This window comes from Ochotona princeps, chromosome 13, assembly GCF_030435755.1.
Source record: "Ochotona princeps isolate mOchPri1 chromosome 13, mOchPri1.hap1, whole genome shotgun sequence".
In the NCBI taxonomy this organism is placed as follows: Eukaryota; Metazoa; Chordata; class Mammalia; order Lagomorpha; family Ochotonidae; genus Ochotona; species Ochotona princeps.
In genome coordinates this window covers 560566-586467 of record NC_080844.1, presented here as the reverse complement: position 1 = coordinate 586467, position 25902 = coordinate 560566, and the positions used below count along the sequence as shown (strand labels likewise).

The window sequence follows — 25902 nt, the reverse complement described above, 5'->3', positions numbered from 1 at the left end:
TCACAGCCCAATGCCTTTCAAGTCCCAAGGAAGAGTGGCTTGTTCTTTCTGGGGGCTGTGACAGCAGAGTTACTGGGCACAGAAACAGTCCCTGAGCTCCCTGTTGAACAGGAAGCACAGGATGGGGTTGATGCTGGCCTGCGCAAAGGTAAGCCACAGTGAGTCCTGCTGCTAGCCATGGGGTCCGCAGGTAGCTGACCACAATGTAGGGCCCCAGAGCAGCAGGAAGAACACGATCATTGCATAGAAAATCCTGCTCATGCTTTTCCATCTTGAACTTCTCCAGCATGAGCAGGTGGCCCACCACATCCAGGCCCCACTGCCAGGATGCCCAGGAGCATGGGTGGCGTAGGCCCACAGCCAAAGCCCGCCGTCCAGTTGGTGGCTGCCTAGCCGGTGGCACCAGGCCTGTGGAAGGTCCAGTAATGGCTGAGTGCAGTTACTAGGCCCGCCAACCTCCTATTGTGCCGATCATTGCAGCAATCTTGAATGAAGAAGAGCAGGTGGAGGTAAATGAGGTGTGTGTGTGCCCACTCCTGTGTTCAGCAGCAGCAGGCAGCTGAGTGCACTGGGGTGCCGTCAGGCCACTTCTCCAGGGCACAAGGCATCTCCTTGTCTTCGCCACCGCTGCTGCTGTCCAGCACAGGCACGACGGCTGATTCTAGTGCCAGTGCCCAGGTGGTACAAACCAGCATAATGGCATATGGCCAGTCTGCCAGGTGCTCAGCATAGAAGTGGTAGAGGGTGATGCCCATGCTGAGCTACAAGAAGGAGGCATAGAAGCAGAAGAGCAGGGCCAGGAATGCAAGCAGCCTTCAGCCCAGTGCACCCAGCATGGCCCCAGAGGCGGCATTGGCCCAGTGTGCAGCCAGTACAACTGCTGGAGGCTGGTGAGTGCAAGCAGCCCTTTGGCCAGCACAGGTGGAGCAGCAGGCAGCACAGGACACACTGCAAGCTGACAAGCAGCACGAACAGCACGTGGCCCCCCAGGCTCACCCACAGCAGCAGGCTGGTGTGTTCAAGGGAAGCACTTCCTCTGCTATGCTATCATAATCTACCTGAGTTTATCTCTTGGATCTGGAATTTAGGTTTCACAGTATGAAAGACATCCAGTTTATTTCCTTTTTCATGTTGTTCATGTGGTAAATATAAATTGCTTTTACTTAGAAAATAACATATATTTTCATTATCTCAGATAGTTATTTTGGGCCCTTCCATTACTAGCTAGTGGAAATGCAAGCTTATAACACAGTAGTTATTTGCTGCTGGTAATTTTCCAGCTACTTTGAGTATAACTTGGAGTTATTGTATTTCCACTGTGAGCCGACACTATCCCTATGGGCACATGTATAAAGTTCCTCATTTCTAGCTCTGACTTGAGTCAATTACATAATTGTTAATAGTTGGAAGCTAAGTGTTAAATCAGAATATTCAACTAACGTACTAAATTCCACAGCCAGAGATCAATTTCAGAGCACACACAAGATTTCCATCACGTTCGAATCAAATGCTGTTTCACAAAGTACTGCAGGATGAATAGAGAATTCAGAAGTTTGGTGAACAAACGGAGCATTCCAGACATTCCCAGGTCTCAGTGTCACACAACTGTATTGTCTGAGGGGCTCTGGACAGAAACAGGTTTTCATCAGCTTTCACCTCCACCCTGTATGTGTGCACCTATATCGTGGGGTTTCCCAGACACTAATGCACTGTTTGCAGACTCTGGGGTTGGTTGGCATGGTGGCACAAGTGTGGTACTGGCACTGAAGTCTATGCCACTCTAGGTAGGTCTGATATGATATCCCTCTCTCCGTTCCAGCAGAAGCTGGCCCAAATGCTTGCGACCCTGCCCAAAGCACAAGCAGCCAATGGTGGGTATCTATGTGTATGTTGTAGTCTCCCCATGAGGTGGAGAAATCCCTGCGGTTCCATCCTCCCTCATCCCCCCAACCCTCCCGGCAAGCCTAAGCAAGATCCCAGGCTACCAAGCAGGAGCAGGAGGAACTCTCCCCAAAATCGGCCTGGGTGAAGGCCAGTCGTGTGGTGGTTGAGGGAAGAGAAGAAGAGGGGCTGGCATGGGCTGCTCTAAAAGCAGCCATTGGGTCAATTGAGTTCCTAGCAGCATACCAAGCCATCCACCGCTATCCTGCCAGCCAGTCAGCCAGCCCAAACCACTACACCAGCATCTGCTATGGGTGGTGATTCTCTGCTCACAAGGTCCAGTTCCCTGCTAAAGTAAGCCGAGGAAAGACAGCCTGGAAGCTTGTCTGCTTGTCTGCTTGTCTGCTTGTCACTACAGCTCCAGCAGAAAGGCCAATCCACCAGCCATGCACCCACTTGGATGGCACACTGGTGTGTGTGCATGTGCATGCGTGTACGTGTGCCTGCTTGCCTGACTTCAGGTAATGTTTTTTTTTTTAAAAAAAAAAACACCTTTATTTGCTTTAAAAACATAAGATTTCTTGTACAATAAAGCATAAGCATGTTTCATCTACAAAGTCAGAATATCTTCCTCATGGAACACACAGGAAGAAAGGAAAAACACACACATGGCAAAGTGGTCACAGATTACCTCTAAAATAATTAAGACTTTCTGCCAGAAAAATTAATCTTTTGAAAACAAAAGTATAACAGTAACAAAAAAGCCATATTTCACACCTGGTACTAACAGTAAACATTCATAGTACAAAATCATCTGTTAAAATCAAATTCCTATATATTGAAAGCATTAATATCATCAAAATACCCATCGTACTTAAAGCAATTTACAATCTTATTGCAATCTCAAAATACCAAAGACATTTTTTTTCTCATATCTAGAACATTTTTTAACTATTTTTCTGATTGACATCATTTCATAACAGCCACATCAATCACAGCTTGAATAACAACGGCAACAATGTCAACAACAAATTGTAGCTCCTTGATTAAGTAATGTGCCACTGAGTAGGCAGCACATGCTTAACTAAAAGGAAACACAGAAGTCTCTTAGGAACTACGTTGCCATTGCATACTCCATGGGCACTTGATGAACTCCACTAGAGAAAAGAAATTATTTGGAAGCAAATAAACCGACATAAAAACATCAAAACATCTGAGACACAGCCAAAACAGCCAACAGACGCTCAATAGACTATTGGAGTTACCCTTTCCATGTTGGTTTCCTTATATGAGAGAGAATATATGGTATTTATTCTTTTGTGATTGACTCATTTCGCTGAGCATAATGGTTTCTAGTTGGGACCACCTGGTTTTAAATAGAATAATATCGTTCTTCTTGAAAGCTGAATAATATTCCATTGAGTAGATGTACCACAGTCTTTTTAACCATTCTTCCTTAGACGCACATCTGGTTTGTTTCCATGTCATTGCTATTGTAGTTTGTGCTGCTGTAAATATAGGATTACAGATTCCCATCTCATATGCAGATTTTACTTCTGTTGGGTATATTCCTAGTAGCGGGATTGCTGGGTCATATGGCAGGTTTATTTGCAATTTTCCAAGCACTCTCCATATGGATTTCCAGAATGATTGTACTAGCCTACACTCCCACCAGCAGTGAAGGAGGGTACTTTTCTCCCCACATCCACGCCACAAATTCTGAATGTAGGCCAGTCTCACAGGAGTTAGCTGGTACCTCAAGGTGGTTTTCATTTGTATCTCTCTGATGGCTAGAGAGCCTGAGCATCTTTTCATATGTTTGTTAGCCATTTGAATCTGTTCTTTTCAGAAATGTCTGTTCAATTTCCTTTGCCCATTTTGCTACAGGGTTGGTTTTTTCCCTATCCTTGGATTTCTGAAGCTCTTTGTAGATCCTAGATATTAGTCCCCTGTCACTTGTGTAGAATGCAAAAATTTTCTCCCATTCTGTTGGTTGCTTCTTCACTTTTTTAATTGTTTCCTTTGCTGTACAGAAACTTTTTAGTTTGATATAGTCCCATTTGTTCATTTTGGATTTGATCACTGTTGCTTTAGGCGTCTTTTCTTAAAAGTCTTTCCCTGTTCCTATATCTTGGAGTGTGTTTCCTATGTTTTCCTTTAGTAGTTTAATGGTTTCTGGTTGTAGGTTTAGGTCCTTGAGCCAATTAGAGCTGATTTTTGTATAGTGCGACAGGTGCAGGTCCTGCTTCTTTATTCTGCAAGCTGCTATCCAGTTGTCCCAACAGCTTTTATTGAATAGACCAGGTTTTTTACCTGGATTGTTTTCTGTTTTCTTGTCAAAGATTAGTTGACTATACATGTGTGAATTCCCTTCTGGTGTTTCTATTCTGTTCCACTGATCTTCTTCTCTGTTTCTGTACCAGTACCAGACTGTTTTGATAACCACTGCTCTATAGTATGACTTGAGGTCTGGAAATGTGATTCCTCCGGTTTGATTTCTATTTTTCAAGATAGCTTTAGCTATTCGTGGTCTTTTGTGATTCCAGATGAACTTCTGTATCATCTTTTCTATTTCTAAATCAACAAAATAGACTCCCCACTAACTCGACTAATTAAAAAAAGGAGGGAGAAAATACACATCAATAGTATTAGAAATGAGAATGGAGATATAACAACAGATACCTCAGAAATACAAAGAATCATCAGAAACTATTATACGCAACTATATGTGAACAAATCAGAAAACCTAGAGGAAATGGACAGAATTTTGAACATATACAATCCACCAAAATTGAATCAAGAACAATTAACAATCTAGCCCAATAACATGCACTGAGATTGAATCAACAATTAAAGCCCTCCCAACCAAGGAAAGCCCGGAACCAGATGGCTTCACTGCTGAATTGTACCAAACGTTCAAGGAGGAACTAACCCCAATCTCACACACGCTTTTTCAAACAATAGAAAAAGAGGCAATTCTTCCAAACTCGTTCTATGAGCCTAATCTCACTTTAATACCAAAGCCAGAGAGAGAAACAACAGAAAAAGAGAACTACAGACCAATATCCTTGATGAACATAGATGCAAAGATCTTCAATAAAATACTAGCCAACAGGATCCAACAACACATTAGGCAGATTATTCACCCGGACCAGGTGGGATTCATCCCAAGTATGCAGGGATGGTTCAACATCCGCAAAACAATAAATGTGATACATCACATCAACAAATTGACAAATAAAACCCATATGATCCTCTCAATAGATTCAGAGAAGACATTTGATAAAATCCAACACCACTTCATGTTAAAAACCCTAAACAAGATAGGCATAGAAGAAACATTCTTCAGCATAATCAAAGCAATTTATGATAAACCCAATGCCAGTATCATATTAAATGGGGAAAGACTGGAAGGCTTCCCGCTAAAATCTGGAACTAGACAGGGATGTCCACTCTCACCGCTACTCTTCAATATAATTTTGGAAGTCCTTGAAAGAGCGATTAGGCAGAATAAGCAATTAAAGGAATACAAATTGGAAATGAGGAATTGAAATTATCGCTATTCGCAGATGACATGATTCTCTACATAGGAGAACCAAAAGACTCAGTCAAAAGACTATTGGAACTCATAAGAGACTTTGGCAGCATAGCAGGATACAAAATTAATGAACACAAATCAATGGCACTAGTGTATACAAATAATTCCACCGCTGAGAAAGAAATTGTAAGTGCAGTTCCCTTTAAAATAGAGGAAAGGAATCTTAAATACCTAGGAATTAAGTTAACTAAAGATGTGAAAGACCTCTATGATGAAAACTATAAATCATTTAAAAAACAAATAGAAGAAAACCTTAAAAAATGGAGAACCTTACCATGTTCTTGGATTGGCAGGACCAACATTATCAAAATGGCCATATTACCAAAAGCAATATATAGATTCAACGCAATCCCAATCAAAATCCCAGCAACATTCTTCTCAGAAATAGAAAAGACTTCAGGTAATGTTTTATCGAATAGTCAGCCTCAGGCAGAAGTTAGTGGCTCAGAAGAAAGCTTTATTGACCAGGTAGATGGCGGCGGCAGGAAGGTCAGGCTTTCACATTGCAGCAGCAAGGCAGGCATAGGTAAGGGCATTTAGGAAGCAGAAATGTGGGTGCTGTTGGGTGTATTGGGATGATGGGGTCATACTGCTGGGGACAAGGTGGGTCCTTTCAGTGGCAGCAGCAGGAAGATATGTCTTCTTCAACCACTTCTTGCTCCCTAATGAGGAGCTCCATTTGCCTGGTGTGTGATTCTGCACAGCAGCCGCTTTTCCCTGAAACAAAATGAGCAGTGAGTGCCAGACAGAGTTGTTAGATTCTGATCATTGCGTCCATTCATCCCATCTGTGTCCCGTTAGCTCCTGTTCTGACCCAGCACCTCTTTTTTTCTTTCGTGTGTGTGTGTGTGTGTGTGTGTGTGTGCGCGCGCGCGCTTCCTAAAGCATGGGTAGCTAAATCATTCTTCTCTGGCCCCAGCCACACATTTTACCTGGATTTATTTTCTAGTTAGGGTCACAGCACACCTGAGCATCTTGGTGGTCTAGTGTTGGGCTGATTAGTGCACAGACTGGGTGGGAAGGAGCTGTGGGCAGTATTGTACTGTCTCAGATGGGGCAGCAGAGGCAGGTCATCACTCAATGTTGAACCCAGCTTCCCATGGTGGGAAGCTCTCCAAAGAAATGGGGAAAATATATGTGTAAATCAACCAATGAGTCAGTCAGAAAATTAAATTTAAAGTTTGAACAGTTTTTAGGAAGACTCCCCAAGAACACAGAAAGAAAGCAAAAAGAAGGAGAAAGAACGTAAAGAAAGTAAAAACTTTGAAAAGAAAGATTCCCAACGAAACTTTTGGTCAAATGTAGAAATGGGATGCTGGACTATCTGACTTTGTCTGTACCAGCAATGTTGAGGTACACTTAAAAAAGAGACTGATGGAATTATACTTTCCTAGAAAGGATTATACCACTGTAATAAAATGGGGAAAATATGTCAGAGGTTGGGAGTTTGGGGGGAAATCCCAGCCTATACGAATTTGTAACACATAACACAAATACATGTGTATATATGTGTATACACATATATAAAAAAAAGTGGAGGAGACATGGAAAGGAGGTATAAGAAGAGAGGGGGGAGTTTTAGTAAGATTCCTCAAGAACACAGAAAGAAAGCAAGAAAGTCAGTTAAAATTGAACATCTAAACAATAGAAAAAAAGTTGGAGAGATGGAAAGGAGGGGACAAGGGGGGAAAGGGAATTTTTAGGAAGACTGACAGGACACAGAAACCATACGAGTCAACAGCGACAGCAAATGGCAACAACACACATATCTGCGCATGCCAAATGCCACGGTGCAGCTGGTCGACCACCGCAGAAGCCCGCGAAAGTGGACCAGCAGCAATTTCCTTTTTAAATGATTTATAGTTTTCATCGTAGAGGTATTTCACATATTTAGTTAGCTTAATTCCTAGGTATTTAAGATTCCTTTCCTCTATTTTAAAGGTACTGTATTTACAATTTCTTTCTCATTCATGGAATTATTTGCGTACACTAGTGCCATTGATCTGTTTTCATAAATTTTGTATCCTGCTACTCTGCCAAAGTCTTTTATGAGTTCCAATAGTCTCTTGACGGTGTCTTTTGGTTCTCCTATGAATAAAATCATGTCATTTGCAAATAGTGACAATTTCAATTCCTCATTTCCCATTTGTATTCCTTAAGTTGTTTTTTCTTGTCTAAAAGCTCTGGCAGGGACTTCCAAAATTATATAGAAGAGTAGTGGTGAGAGTGGACATCCCTGTCTAGTTCCAGATTTTAGCAGGAAAGCTTCCAATATTTCTCCATTTATTATGATGCTGGCATTGAGTTTTTCATAAATTGTTTTGATTGTGTTGTAGACTGTTTCTTCTATGCCTATCTTGTTTAGGGTTTTCAGCATGAAGTGGTGTTGAATTTTATCAAATGTCTTCTCTGAATCTATTGAGAGGATCTTATGGTTTCTATTTTTCAATTTGTTGATGTGATGTATCACATTTATTGTTTTGTGGATGTTGAACTATCCCTGCATGCCTGGGATGAATCCCTCCTGATCCGGGTGAATGATCTGCCTGATGTGCTGTTGGATCATGTTGGCTAGTACTTTATGGAGGATCTTTGCATCTATGTTCATCAAGGATATTGGTCTGTAGTCCTCTTTTTCTGTTGTTTCTCTATCTGGCTTAAGGTCATATTAGCTTCATTAGTTTTCCTATTGTTTGAAAAAGCATGTGTAGGATTGGGTTAACTTCTCTTGCAACGTACTATAGAATTCAGCATTGAAGCCATCTGGTCCAGGACTTTTCTTGGTTGGGAGGGCTTTAATTACTGATTCAATCTCAGTGCATGTTAAAGGGCTATTTAGATTGTTAACTGCTTCTTGATTCAATTTTGGTAGAATGTATGTGTCCAAAAACCTATGCATCTCCTTTAGGTGTTCTGATTTGTTCGTATATTCATTCACATTTGTTGCTTGTAAGAGTTCATGGTTATTCTTTGTATTTCTGAGGTATCTGTTGTTATATCTCCTTTCTCATGTCTGATAGTAGTGATGCATATTTTCTTCCTCCTTTATTTGATTAGTTGGGTTAGTGGGGAGTCTATTTTGTTGATTTTCTCAAAGAACCAGCTCTTCGATTGATTGATCTTATGTTTAGTACTCTTGGTCTCTGTTTGGTTTATTTCCTCCCTTATGTTGATAATTCTTTTTCCTACTGATCTTGGGATTGCTTTGTTGTTGCTTTTCTAGCTCCTTTTGTTGTAAGGTTAGCTGATTTACTTGGCGATTTTCTAGTTTCTTGACATAAGCACTGATTAAAATGAACTTGTTGTTTGTACCTAAGGCATCACTATATACCAGGATGATGTTGAAATGATTTCAGGGTTCTCTTGTTTCTCTTGTATCTGCTCTCCTCCATCATGATGGGAAATGGGTCCTAAGACATTCTGTTAATTATTCCCACAGGTTTCTAAATGGCAATGACTACTGATTGTCACACTCTGTTTAAATCCTCCTCTGAGCGAAGGGGTAGGGGGTAGATGGCTCCCTTCTACTTTGCCAAAAATCTGTTTAGCCGAATGTCCTCATTTAAGCATTAAGGGACTGAAGATTCAGCTCTCAAAGCAGAGCATATACAGAGAATCCCATTTAACCATCTTAATGTGGTGGCATAATGAACATATTGTTTGATTAGGTCCATTTTGCTTTTGGGCTTCTGTAGGTGTCATTGAGTGCAAAACTGCTATTTAGATACTTTAGCTTAATTTTTATTTTACTGTTTACATTAGACTTTAGCTCAGTTATGGAGGAGCCCTGGGTGCTACAGTATCTGATCAACGCATGCTCTACTACTTTCTTTTAAACTGCCAGTGGATTAAATTTGTCACTGTATTACTCCAAGTTTATTGTTGAAAAAATAAAAAAGAGAACAGAGAATAGGTCCAGTGTAGGCAGTGGATATAACTGTGCCTCTAAAGCTATATATACATATATGAAATACATGAAATGTGTTCCCCTTTTAAAAATTCCAAAAATTAAAATTTAAAAATTTTATGAAACAGCCAGGTAAATTCTTTGTAGTATGCATCTTTACTTCCAGATGAAAAACAGACTCCCAATGAAACCATTCAGTGTATCTTAAAAACAGAATAGTTGGGGTTCTGTGCAGTGGCCTAGCAGCTCAATTTCTCACCATGATCCCATATGTGTGCCACTTCTAATCCCGGCAGGACCACTTCCCATTCAGCTCCCTGCTTGTGGCTTGGGAATGCAATCAAGGAAGACCCAAAACCTTGGGACCCTGCACCCATGTGGGAGATCTGGAAGAAATTCCTGGCTCCTGGCTTTGGAGCAATACAGCTCCAGCCATTGCATTCACTTGGGGAGTGAATCATCAGAGAGAAGATCTTCCTCTCTGTCTCTTCTGCTCTTTATATATATAACTTTTAAATAAAAAAACAAATCCTCAAAAAATGAGAAAAAATAGAATGTGTAACAACCTGCCAACGTCTGTAGCCACAAATTCAGGATACACTCAATTTGCAGAATTATGGGCATATTTTTTGCTTATGAAGGACTATGTTATTGTAATAACATGGCGTAAAACATTGTAGTGGGAGGGGGTTTGGAAATTTGGTAAGTGAAATCCCAGGAGCTACAGAATTATAATATTTGAAATATAATACAAGGTTAAAAAAGGGAAAAAAAGAATGTAAAAGAAAAGAATATTTAATAAACACCAAATGACTGAGAAATAATGTTCTGTTGGGCCTGGCGGTGTGGCCTAGTGGCTAAAGTCCTAGCCTTGAACGTGCCAGGATCCCATATGGGCGCCGGTTCTAATCCCGGCAGCTCCACTTCCCATCCAGCTCCCTGCTTGTGGCTTGGGAAAGCAGTCGAGGACTGCCCACAGCTTTGGGACCCTGCACCCATGTGGGAGACCTGGAAGAAGTTCCTGGTTCCTGGCTTCGGATTGGCACAGCACCGGCCCATTGCAGCTCACGTGGGGAGTGAATTATTGGACGAAAGATCTTCCTTTCTGTCTTTACTCCTCTCTGTATATCCGGCTTTCCAATAATAATAAATCTTTAAAGAAAATAATGTTTTGGGGAGACTCGCAAGATGGCCGACATAGGAGGAAGACTGTGAGGGAGCTCACAGACAGAGAGGTCTAGAACGCGACAAAAGTGTAAGTGGAGCAGCATAGAGCTACAGGGAGAAGAACGTGAAGTTCCCTGGACAGTGTGGAGCCAAAAAAATCCACACAACTCGGAAGAGCATCCAGGGAAAAACAAAACAAAGGGTAGGGAAGACGACTTTCCGCTCCTGACCTGCTGAGTCACCTTTGAGTGCAGCCGCTGAGAGCCACAGTCGACCCGCAGACCTCAGAACCTGCAGACGCTGTGGCCGTGAGGACCAGCAGTGATCAGGACCCGCTGGCACCTGCCCACCCTAGTCACCAGGACCCGCCAGGACCTGCACCCGCTGCAGACATCAGGACCTGAAGTCATCAGGACCCGCTGGCATCCGCCCACCCTAATCGCCAAGCCCCGCCAGGACCTGCACCTGCCTGCACCCGCTTCAGTCTCCAGGTCCCATTGGGACCCACCAGGACCTGCACGGAAGCAGTAGCCAGGATATGCACCTGCTGCGAGGGTTCCCACCAGAGGAAGAGGCAGACTGCAAGAACCTGAGGTTTGAGTGAGTTGGGTGGGGACAGTGGTAGGTCGGAGGCTCCGGGATTTGGCCCCCAGGGGCATGCACAGAGCCTGAACACCCTTGGTGCTCATCTCCCTGCCCCTCCCCCCCGAGACATAGGGCGAGTGCCTTGAAACTGCCAAACTGTGTCTGGGAGGTGAAACACAGCGGTCCTGTGCACTGAGGAGAAAGGCAAAAGGCACACTGAATACTCCCCCGTGCCTTTGCAGTCTGGCACTCAGCTGGGAGGTGCTATCCCACAGGAATCTGAGCACGCCTCTGGGCTGGGCAGTCCCGTGCTAGCGCTGGGGCAGTCGGTCCCCTGCAAGCGCTGGGGTGGGCGGGCCTGCGCAGGAGGCACTTCCAGAGAGCGCCTGGAACACCTCACGCCCTATAGTCCTGTGCTTGGGAGACGCACCAGGAGGGCACTGCGGACCAGCGTGCAGGAGGCATTCCCAGAGAGCACCTGGAACCTCCACGCCCTGCAGTCCCTGGCACTGGGGACACACAGAGAAAGCACCTAGAATCCTCCGAGCCCTGTGATTCCACGCACAGGGGGCACGCACAGAGAGTGCTTTCACTCCCCCACTCCCTGTGGTAGCATACCTGTAGGGGATGAGCTGAGAGTGCGCTTTGAATCCGCTGGGCCCTGGAAGTGGCGCCCTGAGGTCCAGTGTTCTGGAGACGCACCAAAAGTGCCTTGAAAATTCCCACACTCTGCTACTCCATGCCTGCAGACTCCGATCTCTATAGGATAGTGCTTGGAGACCCCTCAGCACACTGGTGCCTAGGTCTCTCAATAAAGAAACACTAACACAATGGGAAGAAATACCAGAAAAGGTAATGATCCAGATGAGAGAGCCAACACCCTACCAATAAAGGATCAAAAGCCAATGTCTATTTCGGAGATGCGAGATGAAGACATAGAAGATCTACCAGACAAGGAATTCAAAAAAATAATGTTAAAATATGTCAGAGACAATGAGAAGAATTGGGAGGACTTCAAGGAATTCAAGAACCACATAGTCGCAGAAATACAACAAATGAAAAGTAAAATCCTTGACTTGGAGCACAAAATTGAGAGCCTAACCAACAGAACAAATACAGCAGAAGAGAGGATCTCTGAAAAGGAAGACACACAAAACGAACATACCCAGCTCATTAAACAGCTGGAGACAAGTCTGAACAAAGCCAATAAGACCATACAAGAAATGAAAGACAACCTCAGAAAATCGAATATTAGGATTATTGACCTTCCTGAAGGAGCAGAAAAAGAGACAGGAATGCAAATGGTGCTCGACGAAATTATACAGGAAAACTTCCAAAACACGTGGAACATGAACCCAGCCCAAATCCAGGATGGTCAGAAGACTCCCAGCAGATATGACCCAAAGCGATCTTCACCCAAACATATGGTGCTCAAGTTCCACTCCAACGAAGACAAAGAAAGAATCCTGAGACAAGTACGAAGCAGAGAAAAGATCACATACCGGGCAAAACCAATCAGGATCACTGCTGACTTCTCTGAAGAGACCTTACAAGCAAGAAGAGAATGGAAAAAGATCTTCCAAATCCTGAATCAGAACAACTGTCAACCAAGAATATTGTACCCAGCAAAGATCTCATTCGTATTTGAGAAAGAAATTAGATACATTCATAGCAAAGAGAAATTAGAAGAATATGCCAGCACAAAACCAGCTCTACAAAATCTCTTTAGAAATGCACTAAATCCAGAAAAAAAGGAGGTGAATCATAAGCAAAGATGGCAAACAGGAAGGTCTCCCCACTAAAGTCCACACAAGGAAGGGCAATTACACAGATATCAATACCCACAAAAACAAGAATGGCAGGGCAAAATCACAACCTCTCAATTTTAACTCTTAACACAAATGGCCTGAACTCACCAATCAAAAGGCATAGATTAACAGACTGGATTAGCAAACAGCACCCAACTATCTGTTGCCTACAAGAGACACATCTAACCAGAAGAGATTCGAAGAAACTGAAAGAGAAAGGTTGGAAACAGACATTTCATGCCAATGGGCGAGAAAAAAAGGCTGGGGTAGCTATCTTAATTTCAGATGATGTGGACTTCAATCTGACACACATCAAAAAGGACAGGGAAGGACATTATATATTGGTGAAGGGACTGATCAATCAGGAAGTAATTACCATTGTGAACATATATGCACCAAATTCAAACGCACCTAGCTACGTGAAGCAATTACTTACAGACTTAAGGGGAGACATAGATATGCACACAATAATAGTGGGAGATCTTAACACCCCACTAACAACAATACACAGATCAACAAAACAAAAACTCAACAAAGAAACAACAGAGCTCATACAAACAATAGAACAACTGGACATGATAGATATTTATAGAATTTTTTATCCTAAGGCCACAGATTATACATTTTTTTTCAGCAGTGCATGGCACCTTCTCCAGGATCGACCACATGATAGGACACAAAACAAACCTAAATAACTTCAAAAAGATAGGAATCATACCATGTACCCTCTCAGACCACCAAGGAATGAAACTGGAAATCAGCAATTCAAAATGCCCCAGGAAATACAGAAACTCTTGGAGGCTGAACAATATGCTATTAAACGAACAATGGATCAGAGAAGAAATTAAAGATGAGATCAAAAAATTTATGGAAACCAGTGAAAACTCTGACACAACATTCCAAAATTTGTGGGACACTGCCAAAGCAGTGCTACGGGGTAAACTCATCGCAATTGGAGCTCATGTCAAGGACCAAGAGAGTAGCTAAATGCAGGAACTAAACACACACCTCCAGGAATTGGAAAAACAACAGCAGAAGAGCCCCACACACAATAGGAAGCAAGAAATCATCAAAACAAGGGAAGAAATCAATCAGATAGAATTAAAAAAAAAGATACACAAAATCAATGAATCAAAAAGCTGGTTTCTTGAGAAGATAAATAAGATAGACACCCCACTGGCCCAACTGACAAAGAAAAAATAAGTGAAGGCAAGATTTAACAGCATCAAAGATGAAAAAGGCAACATAACAACAGACACCACATCCATTAAGGACATAATTAGAAATTACTACAAAGCACTGTACTCCAACAAATCAGAAGACCACCAAGAAATGGAAAAGTTCTTAGACTTCTACCACCTGCCAAAACTTAGCCCAGAGGCAACAAACAACCTGAACAAAACCATAACTGAAGCAGAGATTGAATCAGTGATTCAAGAGCTCCCAACAAAGAAAAGTCCAGGCCCAGACGGATTCACTACAGAATTCTACAAAACATTCCGAACAGAACTGACCCCAATCCTCTACAAACTCTTCAAAACAATAGAAAAAGAGGCAACCCTTCCAAACTCATTCTATGAAGCCAACATTACCTTAATCCCAAAACCTGAGAGAGAACTAACAGAAAAGGAAAACTACAGACCTATCTCTCTGATGAACATTGATGCTAAGATTCTCAACAAAATCCTAGCCAACAGAATTCAAAAACACATCAGACAGATCATTCATCCAGATCAAGTAGGATTCATCCCTGGAATGCAGGATGGTTCAACATCCGGAAATCCATAAATGTGATACAGCACATCCAAAAACTGAAAAACAAGAATCACATGATAGTATCAATAGATGCAGAAAAAACTTTTGACAAAATCCAACACCACTTCCTACTAAAAACCCTAACCAAGGTAGGCATAGATGGAAAAATCCACACCATAATTAAAGCCATATATCAAAAACACAACGCCAGCATCATACTGAATGGAGAAAAACTGGAACCCTTCCAACTGAGATCTGGAACAAGACAGGGATGTCCACTTTCTCCACTACTATTCAACATAGTCCTAGAGGTACTCGCTGAGGCCATAAGACAAGAAAAAGACATCAGGGGAATCCAAACGGGAAACGAAGAAGTCAAGCTCTCCCTATACGCAGATGATATGATTCTTTATGTAGAAGAGCCAAGAGACTCAATACAGAGACTGCTAGAACTTGTGCGAGAGTTCGGTAGAGTGGCAGGGTACAAAATTAATGAACAAAAATCAACAGCCATAGTGTATGCGAACAGCCCCAAGATGGAAAAAGATTTAACCAGCAAGATACCATTCAAAATAACAGAGAAAAGTATGAAATATCTGGGAATAAATCTAACCAAAAATGTAGGAGACTTATTTGAAGAAAACTACAAACTACTTAAAAAAGAAATTGAACGAGACCTCAAAAGATGGAGTAACATCCCATGCTCCTGGATAGGTAAAATCAATATCATTAAAATGTTTATACTGCCAAAAGCAATATATACATTCATCGCAATCCAAATCAAATTGCCCAAAACATTCTTCATGAAGAGCTGGCATGGATTGGCTCATGCCTTGCTGGGTGGGACACAAAGATTGGTCACTCCTCACCATGGTGTTGAGGATTTCCCTGCACACCGCCCCCCCAAAAAAAAAATGTTCTGCACCTTAAATGTCGACAAATATCTTGTTAGAGTTACAAGCCAGTCTGGATTATCCCAAAATCTGCCAAGATCAACAAAATTATACTTCAACACAACAAATGGCTAAATACTAAAATGAAATAGACATGAGACAGCTGAATGGTACCCTGTGGCCTTTTCGGGGTATATAGCAGCCGGTCTGGTCCTGTATATAAACTAAAATTGAGATGTCAATGAGCTAATCATAGGTTATGGTTAGGACTTGTATTTTTGTTATTTTGTTCTTTGTTTTTTGTTTTTTGTTTTGTTTTGTTTTGTTTTGTTTTTATTGTTTTTTTTTTCTTTATCATACTGGTTACTCAAAACCATGTCAATTCCATAATATTGCAAATTGCTGTTGATGTTATATTGGGACTCTTAATTGACTGTGATGATATTATACCAGCTCTGACTTCGGACCAGAAATGATCTCCCCAAGAAACTGTTCAACCCATCAGGACAATAAGTAGCTGGACTCCATGCTTAATATATGTTTGCAAGGAAAGAATCTTGATTGAATTTGAACTGTAATGCTGCATCAAGGTGGAGGAATCCACCAGGGGGGAGGGGAGGGGGAGGGGGATTCCCAAAGCCTATGAAACTGTCATATAATGCTAAATATTAATTAAAAAAAAAACATTCTTCATGGAAGTGGAAACAATGATCCAAAGGTTCATCTGGAAACAGAAAAAACCACGGATAGCTAGAACCATCTTGAAGAACAGGAAGTTAGCAGGGGGAATCACAGTCCCGGACCTCTGGACATACTATAGGGCACTGGTTATCAAAACAGCGTGGTAGTGGCACAAAGATAGAGAGGAAGATCAATGGAGCAGCATAGAAACACCAGACGGGAACCCACACAGATACAGCCAAATAATCTTTGACAAAAAGACAAACGACAACCCAGGCAAATGGGAAGGTCTGTTCAATAAATGCTGTTGGGACAACTGGTTAATAGCCTGCAGAAACAAAAAGATAGATCCACATCTCTCACCATACACTAAGATCAGATCTAAATGGGTAATAGATCCAAACCTACACCCAGAAACCTTCAAACTATTGGAAAAAAATGTTGGAAACACACTGCAGCACTTAGGGGTAGGCCCTCACTTCCTAAAAAAGACTCCAAAAGCAGTAGAAATTGAGACCAAAATAAACAATTGGGACCTCATCAAACTAAGAAGCTTCTGTACAGCTAGAGAAACAATCAACAAAGTAAAAAGGCAACCCACAGAATGGGAGAAGATCTCGCACACGACATAGGTGATAGAGGGCTAATCTCCAGAATATACAAAGAGCTACAAAACAACCAAAATGTCAAAACAAACAAGCCACTCAAGAAATGGGCACGGGAAATGGGCAAACACTTCACAAAGGAACAAACCCAAATGGCAAATAAACATATGAAAAAATGCTCAAGTTCCCTGGCAATAAGGGAAATTCAAATTAAAACATCAATGAGGTACCACCTAATGCCAGTAAGACTGGCTCACATGAATAAAAGCACCAACAACACTTGTTGGCGAGGTTGTGGGGAAAAGGGATCCCTACTCCACTGCTGGTGGGGCTGCAGGCTGGTACAGCCTCTATGGAAATCAATATGGAGAAAATTCAAACAACTCAAAATCAACATACCGCATGATCCGGCAATAGCACTCCTAGGAATATATCCAGAACAATTGTTTTATGAGAAACCAACATGCACTTCTATGTTCATAGCAGCACAATCAGTAATTGCAAAAACATGGAAGCAACCAAAATGCCCATCAACAGAGGATTGGATAAGAAAGTTATGGTTCATCTACTCCATGGAATACTACTCAGCTATTAAAAAAAACAAAATGCAGTTCTTTGTGGCCAAATGGGCCCAACTGGAAACCATAATGCTAAGGGAAATGAACCAATCCCAAAAGGTTAAATACCACATGTTTGCCTTAATTTAAGATGATATGATGTTATGTATAACATGTTATGTTATGAATGTTATATGTTGTGTATAAACTAAAATTGAAATGTAAGTGAGGTGGTCACAGAAGGTGGCTGGGAACTCGCATTTACTTTTAACATATTGGTTACTCATTACTATGTCAATTAATTCCATAATGATGTAAATTTTTGCTGATGGTATGTTGGAGCTTTTAATTGACTGGGATGATACTCTGCTGGCTCTGTCTTCAGACCAGAAAGGGTATACCTAAGAAGCTGTTGAACTTGACTGGACAATAAGATGCTGGACTCTATGTTTGGTGTACGCTTGCAATGGGGGAATCTCAACTGAACTTGAGCTGTGGCTATGCAACAAGGTGGAGGAATCCATTATGGTGGGAGGGTTTGGGGAGGGGTGGGGAGAACCCAAGTACCTATGAAACGGTGTCACATAATACAATGTAATTAATGAATTAAAAATAATAAATAATAATAAAAAAGAAAATAATGTTTCATAGATGAATTCAGGAAGTTAGTGAAAATTTCTCTTACCAATGTGTTTGTCTAATTTTGTGGCATATTAAATTATCTATTTACTTTTATTGAAAGTTAAGTACACAGACAGAGAGTAAGAAAGGAAGATCTTCACTAGTTGATTAACTCCCCAAGAGACCTCAAAGACCCAAGCTGAAGTGAACTGAAGTAAGGAACCAAGAGTTTCTTTCAGGTCTTCCATGTGGGTAAAGGGTCCCAGGATTTTGATCCATTCTCAACTGCCCTCTCAGGCCACAAACAGGGATCCGAATTGGAAGCAGGGCCTCCAGGGTTAGAACCGGCACCCATAGCCCATATGGGATGCTGGTAAGTACAAGGTTAGGATTTTAGCTGCAGGGCCTGGTCTCCCAAGTTTTAACTCCACAGCTTAGCTTGTTTTTCAGGGGGTAACAGGATGCACAATCTTTTTTTTAAAAAACACCTTTATTTGCTTTAAAAACATAAGACTTCTTGTACAATAAAGTATAAGCATGTTTCATCTACAGAGTCAGAATATCTTCCTCATGGAACACGCAGGAAGAAAGGAAAAACACACACATGGCAAAGTGTCACAGATTACCTCTAAAATAATTAAGACTTTCAGCCAGAAAAATTAATCTTTTGAAAACAAAAGTATAACAGTAACAAAAAGCCATATTTCACACCTGGTACTAACAGTAAACATTCATAGTACAAAATTATCTGTTAAAATCAAATTCCTATATATTGAAAGTATTAATATCATCAAAATACCCATCATACTTAAAGCAATTTACAAGCTTATTGCAATCTCAAAATACCAAAGACATTTTTTTTCTCATATCTAGAACATTTTTTTAAACTATTTTTTCAGATTGACATCATTTCATAACACCACATCAATCACAGCATGAATAACAATAGCAACAATGTCAACAACAAATTGTAGCACCTTGATTAAATAATGTGCCACTGAATAGGCAGCACATGCTTAACTAAAAGGAAACACAGAAGTCTCTTAAGAACTATGTTGCCATCGCATACTCCATGGACACTTGATGAACTCCACTAGAGAAAAGAAATTATTTGGAAGCAAACAAACCAACAATCTTAGCCTGATACATTTAGGTCCTGGCTTAATCGCAAGTTCCTGCTTCCCGTTGATCAAGATGCCGCTGGTGGTCTTAGCAGCTGCTTGAACATTGGAAAAATACTGGAAGGAACCAGAGAGTATAAAAGGCAGGCTAGACTTCAATAAAGTGGCATTCTATTTGCATGAATGGCCCAGTGTGTTGTCTTCTTTGTAACCCTAGTCCCTGCGCTCGAGGCGGGGTATATAGTGACGTGCGTGTGGCAGACAGATGGAAGTTTCACCAAGATCGAGTAAAAGAGGATTCAACAAAGGGTCATCCCGGGAGGCTGGCCAACTGAATAAGGTAAGTGAGACGTATTGTAAGCCTTTCACACACAGGTAGGAGAGGGAGTTTTATTTTGAATTATAGTTAGGTCTTAGATTTATTTTGAAGTATAGTTAGGTCTTGGTCTTTAATTTATCCTGCGAAAAGGATGATAAAATGGGTTTGGCCTTCTCCCAGGATAAATTGGTAACCGAGCTTGAAGATCTACTACATCAAATGGGAATGCTGTTGGTCAGAACAGGCTTACCAGAGAATTAAGCAATTTAAGCAAGGTTTACTTAAAAAAAAAAAAAAAAATTCTGCAGAGTGTCTTGATCCTGCTCCCCCTCTGATAAACTAAAGGATAGACTAAATAAAGGAACGTAGGTCAAAGTTCCCATACCCTGAAGAGACCCCAGATGAACCCCCAAAATCTCCATTGAGCTCAACTAGATGATGGCACTTGCCGCTGCGATCTGGAGTGGCCGGCAGCTTTAAGGCACCCTCTTCATATTCCCCCACCTGAAGCTATGCCTTCTGCCCCTGTTTTGTGCAACCCTGGTCTTAATTCAGACCGTGTTTTTGACTGTGTAGAGAAGGCTAGAGTTCATTTGGCCCAAGAGACCGCCTTCCTTAGTGTGGTTCTCCAACAGAAACGCGATCATTCAAAATTACTTAAGGAATTGAAAAAAATTGGACTCGGAACACCAGAGAATGACTCATTTTGGTAATGATTTTGCCAAAGGCGCTAAACCAAGATAGACTTTATGTGCTTTTCCTGTCACCTGCAGCAAAGTCAGGGCTGCCATAGGCCCTGATGCAGCTGCATGGACAATCCCTCTGGAGTAGCCAATGATGCCAATTTCATTCATCATGAGGAGGAGGATGCAGCTTCTCACAAGGAGGACTCAGATGAGGAGCCCCCTAAACAGTCAGATTCTGAGGGAGAGGAGCCCACGGATGCGATGTCAGAACAAAAGTATCACCGCTGAATTTGAACACTTAAGGGAACTTAAAGAGGCGGTTAACAACTATGGCGCCACAGCACCTTACACCCTTGCACTCTTAGAGAATCTTGGAAAGCGCTGATTGACCTGCACTGATTGGTATTTTTGGCCTGAACTACCTTAAGTAGAGATGATTTTGTTCTGTGAAAACTGACTATGTCGAGAATTGTAGGGAAACCGCCCAGCGTAATGCAGAGCAAGCCTCCAGCTAAAACCTGTTATTGTAAACAGTCTGGCCATTTTTCCCGTGAGTGTCCCTCTCCCAGAGCAGTTAAACCCCCATCTAATGGCCTCTGCCAGCATGGTAGGAGAGGCAAACATTGGGCTGCTGAGTGCCGCTCTAAAACAGATGTCCCGGGCAATCCCTTCTCAATCAAGCAGAGCAACTTCCAAGGTGGCCAGCCCCAGGCCCTTCAGCAGGGATGGACCTTCCCCGTCCAGCCCCCAGTGTCTCTGGACTTAACCACACCCAGTAACCCTCAGAACCTAAATTTCTCTAGATCTGCCTCATAGCCCTAACCCCTAGCTAAGAGGGGCAAGGTAAGTAAAAAGCGATTTAACATTATTAAAAAAAAATGGAAACTTGTTGTGCAACTTGATTTAGTAGGTATATATAAAAGCAATCTGGTATAGAGTGGTCCAAATCCGCTGTTAAATTAACCTAAATCATGAAATGAACGTATGTACTTGTTTTAGAAAATATCTCCAGGTTAAAGTATGTTGAAGAAGAAATTGGAAGTCGCAAAAGGTTTAAGAGTTATGTGTCTCTGTTCTGATGTGTTTAGTGATTATGCATATGTTTGTTTAGTCACTATTGTTGGTATTCTATTATTTTTGTCCAGACAAAAATGAGATTTTGTTTTAATACTCTTTCTTCAGTTCTATCTTTCTCTTGAATTGTTAAATTGTGGTTCTTGTTCTATATTGGGTGCATGTGTGACTGACTGACAGACGAGATGGGGTGGACCGTGACTTACCCTCTTCCTCCTGGTAAATAATTTTAGAGAGGTCTAACAAATTTAACAGTTCATATGACGTTTTCTTGCTTTTTGATCTTCAGCTTACAGTGTTGTCTTGGCAATGATTAGGTCTAGCATACAATATTTGTTAACATGTTCAGTTAAATGCTAAAGGTAATTTTTGTTAAACTCATTGAGACCTCTAAATTCTTCAGAGTTCTAAACCAAGATTCATGACTTTGAGGGTTCTAGTAGGATCCCTAGACCATTCAAACATTGAGACAAAATTTGAATAATGCAATTATCATTCAAAATAATTTGCATTATAATCTCATATTATAAAATATGCTAAATTTGTTGCATTATATATGCTATTAACTAGATGAGTGTTTATGCTCATTGGTTGAAATGTTTCCTAATCATGAAATTGGCCCTGATTGTTAATTACTTGTGTTCTTACATACAAGGAGGTATGTGAGATTTTGCCTTACAGGAAAACAATAAATTCTTTTAAATTGTATAGTGAAATTGGTTATGATGTGTACAATTTCTGAATTTTGCCTTAAGACAGTGGAGTTGTTTTTTGGTTTTTTTTTTAACATACTGGTTACGCAAAACCATGTCAATTCCATAATGTTACAAATGCTGTTAATGTTATATTGGGACTCTTAATTGACTGGGATGATATTCTACCAGCTCTAACTTTGGACCAGAAATGGTCTCCCCAAGAAACTGTTCAACCCATCTGGACAATAAGTAGCTGGACTCTATGCTTGGTATATGTTTGCAACGAAAGAATCTTGATTGAATTTGAACTGTAATACTGCACCAAGGTGGAGGAATCCACCAGGGGGGAGGGGCGTAGGGAGGGGTGGGGGGATTCCCAGAGCCTATGAAACTGTCACATAATGCATAATAACAATAAAAAAAAAAAGACAGTGGAGTTGGAGTCTAATTCCTTATGAGAAACAACAGTGTTTTAACATCACTTTTTGAGTTGTTTTTATCTTATTGATTGTTAACTAACTTCAGGGAATTACTAAGTGGTCTCCCAAGACAACAACCAAATTGAAGTTTTTTTAACTGTCTTCAATAAAACAGAAGATAAGAAGATGCTCGTGGCCTACCAGCCTTAAAACAAGGGAGGGGCATGCTTGGAGTCTGCCCTTCGAAGAATTTGGGACTTTGGCCTTGTCCCTGTTGTGGTAGTTCTTACCTGCCTTTATTTGAGGGTTGTGGATTCCCAAGCCAGCTATAGGAGGGTTGTCTGGAGGAACTTCTCTTTCCTGGTTTTGAGGAGGGTTTTTGTTGAGGTGTGTTTCTATGAAGTGGGAGAAATGGTTGAGGATTGCTTAGTGCTATTGTATTTGAAGTTTTTTAAAGTGTGCATACATAAAGATACTGGTGGATGTCTAAGAGTGAAAATATATGTATCTCTAATTTTAAAAACTTTTAAAAGAATTGAAGCTTTGAGCTTTAGATGGTCTCTGTTTAATTGGTGACTTTATCAAATGTCTATCCAGCTTCTGTAAGCTCTATTCTTGTCCCAACCTTTGAATTTGTTGGAATTCTTGGAAAGTTGTGGGATGATTTTGCGCACTAGTTCCTTTGTTTAATTCTCATGATCTAAGAGAGCTGTGTTTTCGGGAATATTTTCTGATGTGTATTTACTTTAAAATGTTTGGGTGATCATTTATAAATGATAAAAATTTTTGATATGTTACTGTTCAAATCAGTTTGACTAAATGGATGGATATTATAATGAGGAATCTTTGATTTTTTAAGGCCTCTTGGCATATTTAACAGGCTTAACTCTTCTGGTTTTGAGATGGGCCTTTGGCGGCCTCAAAGTCAGAAAAATGTGTTTCAAAGATTGTATCTTTCAGTTGGTAAAGTTAATTGTAGGACAGACAACTAATTAGACCTGTGAAAAAAAATGGGGGGCGGTTGCAGAAAAGATAGTGAGAAACCTTGCCAGTGGAGAGCCAGGACTAGATGCAATCCTGCCAGGAAGGCTCCAGGAATAGTTGATATGAAAATTTACAGGGAAAGAATTTAGTCCTCAGGTTTGCGTAACAGATCAAAAAGAGGTGCTTTCTCCCCAGGCAGGAGAACAACAACTAATAGACCTAGGAAAGGCATCTGCTAGAGGAACAAACTGTTTATTGGTATACTCCCTCTTATTGTTGAATCCCTAAGTGACCATCTGGTTGTGGTGTCATCAGTCATAATGGGTAGGCCCCAGGTCTAAAAAGTACAAGAGTGAGTAAAATCCTACAGTTGGCATTGCAGTGCTAAACATAGACACTTTATTTTCTAGGGTTCCAGCAGACCTGTAGTAACCATTAAAGCTAAAATTTAATAGTAAACTATAGGTATGGCTTATTCCTTTTATCAAGAGCAAAATGTAATTCTAAAAAATTGGTAACTTTAAAACACTTAAGAGAATTCTCAAGTAGCTCTTACAAAAGCTGTTTTGTTTTATAATATGTGTTACCTGACACACATGTACATGTTTATGTGGCAAGCTATGTAATCCATCTTAATTGGCTTATAGATGAAATTATTCATAAATGTGAATTGCTAAGCTAAATCATATTGAAAATAATGTATGATATCCCCAGACCCAGGGGGCAATGGAGACCCCAGGTTAGCAGCCATGGGGTCCACCTCAGAGCCGGGCTAAGGCCTGAGCTCCACCCTGCTACAGTTAGGCGGGAGCAGGGTACCTCGGGTGAGTTCCGATTTTAGGGTGGGAGCAGATTGAAACTTTGGCAAGGTTGCGGTATGCGGGGGTGCCCCTATTCGATGCAATTCGGCCGCAGAATGGAGCCAAACCCTGCGGGCGCGTTCTCGGTGCCCAGACCCAGGGGGCAACAGAGACCCCAGGTTAGCAGCCATGGGGTCCACCTCAGAGCCGGGCTAAGGCCTGAGCTCTACCCTGCTCCAGTTAGGCGGGAGCAGGGTACCTCGGGTGAGTTCCATTTTTAGGGTGGGGGCAGATTGAAACCTTGGCAACTCTGGTAAGATACAGACCCTCCAGGTTAACGCAAGAAGTACGATAGGAAACAGCCCAGACTAGGCCATGGAAAATTTCCCACAGGCATGCATTTGGCACGGGACAGGGGCGGACCAGGCTGGGTCAGTGCATGTCATCCACTGGCTAATCCAGGCACCAGAACAGAGTGTGGGTTGGGCCGAGTTTGGTCGCGACAAAACCAGAGTACAATGTGGAATGCCAAGGCGAGGTTGCCGGTACTAGATTTGACTGCAGCGCCCACCCAGCACACGTGAGAACCAGGAAGGGCAGAACCAGATGGGGATTTAGGGGCTGGTTCCCTCGCTGGACAGCTACCCCTACTGGAGAGAGTGGGCTGGGTTGGGGACAGACCACACTAAGCAGGGCTACAACACCTGAGTGCTGCATGGGAACTAGACCAGGGAAAAGCCAGGTTGAACAAATTATGCCCTGCTGGGGCAAGCATAAATTAGGATGGATGAGGGTTGTAAGGACTTAGACGCAACACCAACTGGCAGATGATGGCTCTGGGGGACAATTCTGTTAACTCAAATTGCGGAACCACCCGAAGAGTGCATAAATCAGGACAGAGAGAGATCCAGGACGGAAACAATGGGTTCCCCCCTCCTGGATCACTACTCTCGTGGGAGGACATGATAACATGGAAGGGGCCTGGGGTGGTTAGACAGAGAAGAACTCAACAACATCTGTGGGGGCTGGATGGCTGAGTTGGTGGGTTAGAACTAAGCTTTAAAACCCAGGGACAAATACAAGAGCTAAACGGGATGTGGGACAGACTGGACTAGTCTGCTATGCACACAGGTAAACCAGGATAGGGGATGGGCCTAGTGGGGATCATTGTAGGTCACCCCGACTAGGCTGCAGCCCCCATTGGCTGATGCAAGTGCCAAGTGCGTGCTGGGCAGAACCTACCTGGTCTGCAACACCCACTGGTTCCAGTGCAACTCAAGTCAGAAAACAGATCCAGTCCAAGAACTGCAACTACAAGCTGATTGAGGCAATGAACAGCTGGACTCAGAACCCTAGCCAAGAAAAGACAGAGGACAGAGAGCATCAATCAACCATCTCAGATATATGTTGGCAGCGAAAAATGGGCAAATGAAGACTCTATGATGGACAGTGTCAACCAGTGAACTCTGCAATGACCTCATCGAGCTGGGAGTGGGAGACTGGGGTGGGGGGCGTCCACTGTGGGGGAGGGGCATGGGGAGGAGTGGGGGGAATCCCAGAGCCTATGAAACTGCCACATAATGCAAAATAATTAAAAAAAAGAATTTGTAAAAAAAAATAAATAAAAAAAATTTTAAAAATTAAAAAAAATTAAAAAAAAAAAAAAGAAAATAATGTATGATGCACAACTAAGCTCTGGGAAAGGCATGTCTGTGTCTGTTTTCTCAGGACCTACAAAGTCTGTTC

General features: G+C 41.8%; 1 pseudogene; it reads right to left on the bottom strand.

Annotated features, from left to right (window-relative positions):
* LOC131481725 (probable G-protein coupled receptor 27) lies at positions 1-20352 on the bottom strand (annotated as a pseudogene).
* Between the last annotated feature and the right edge of the window lie 5550 nt (positions 20353-25902).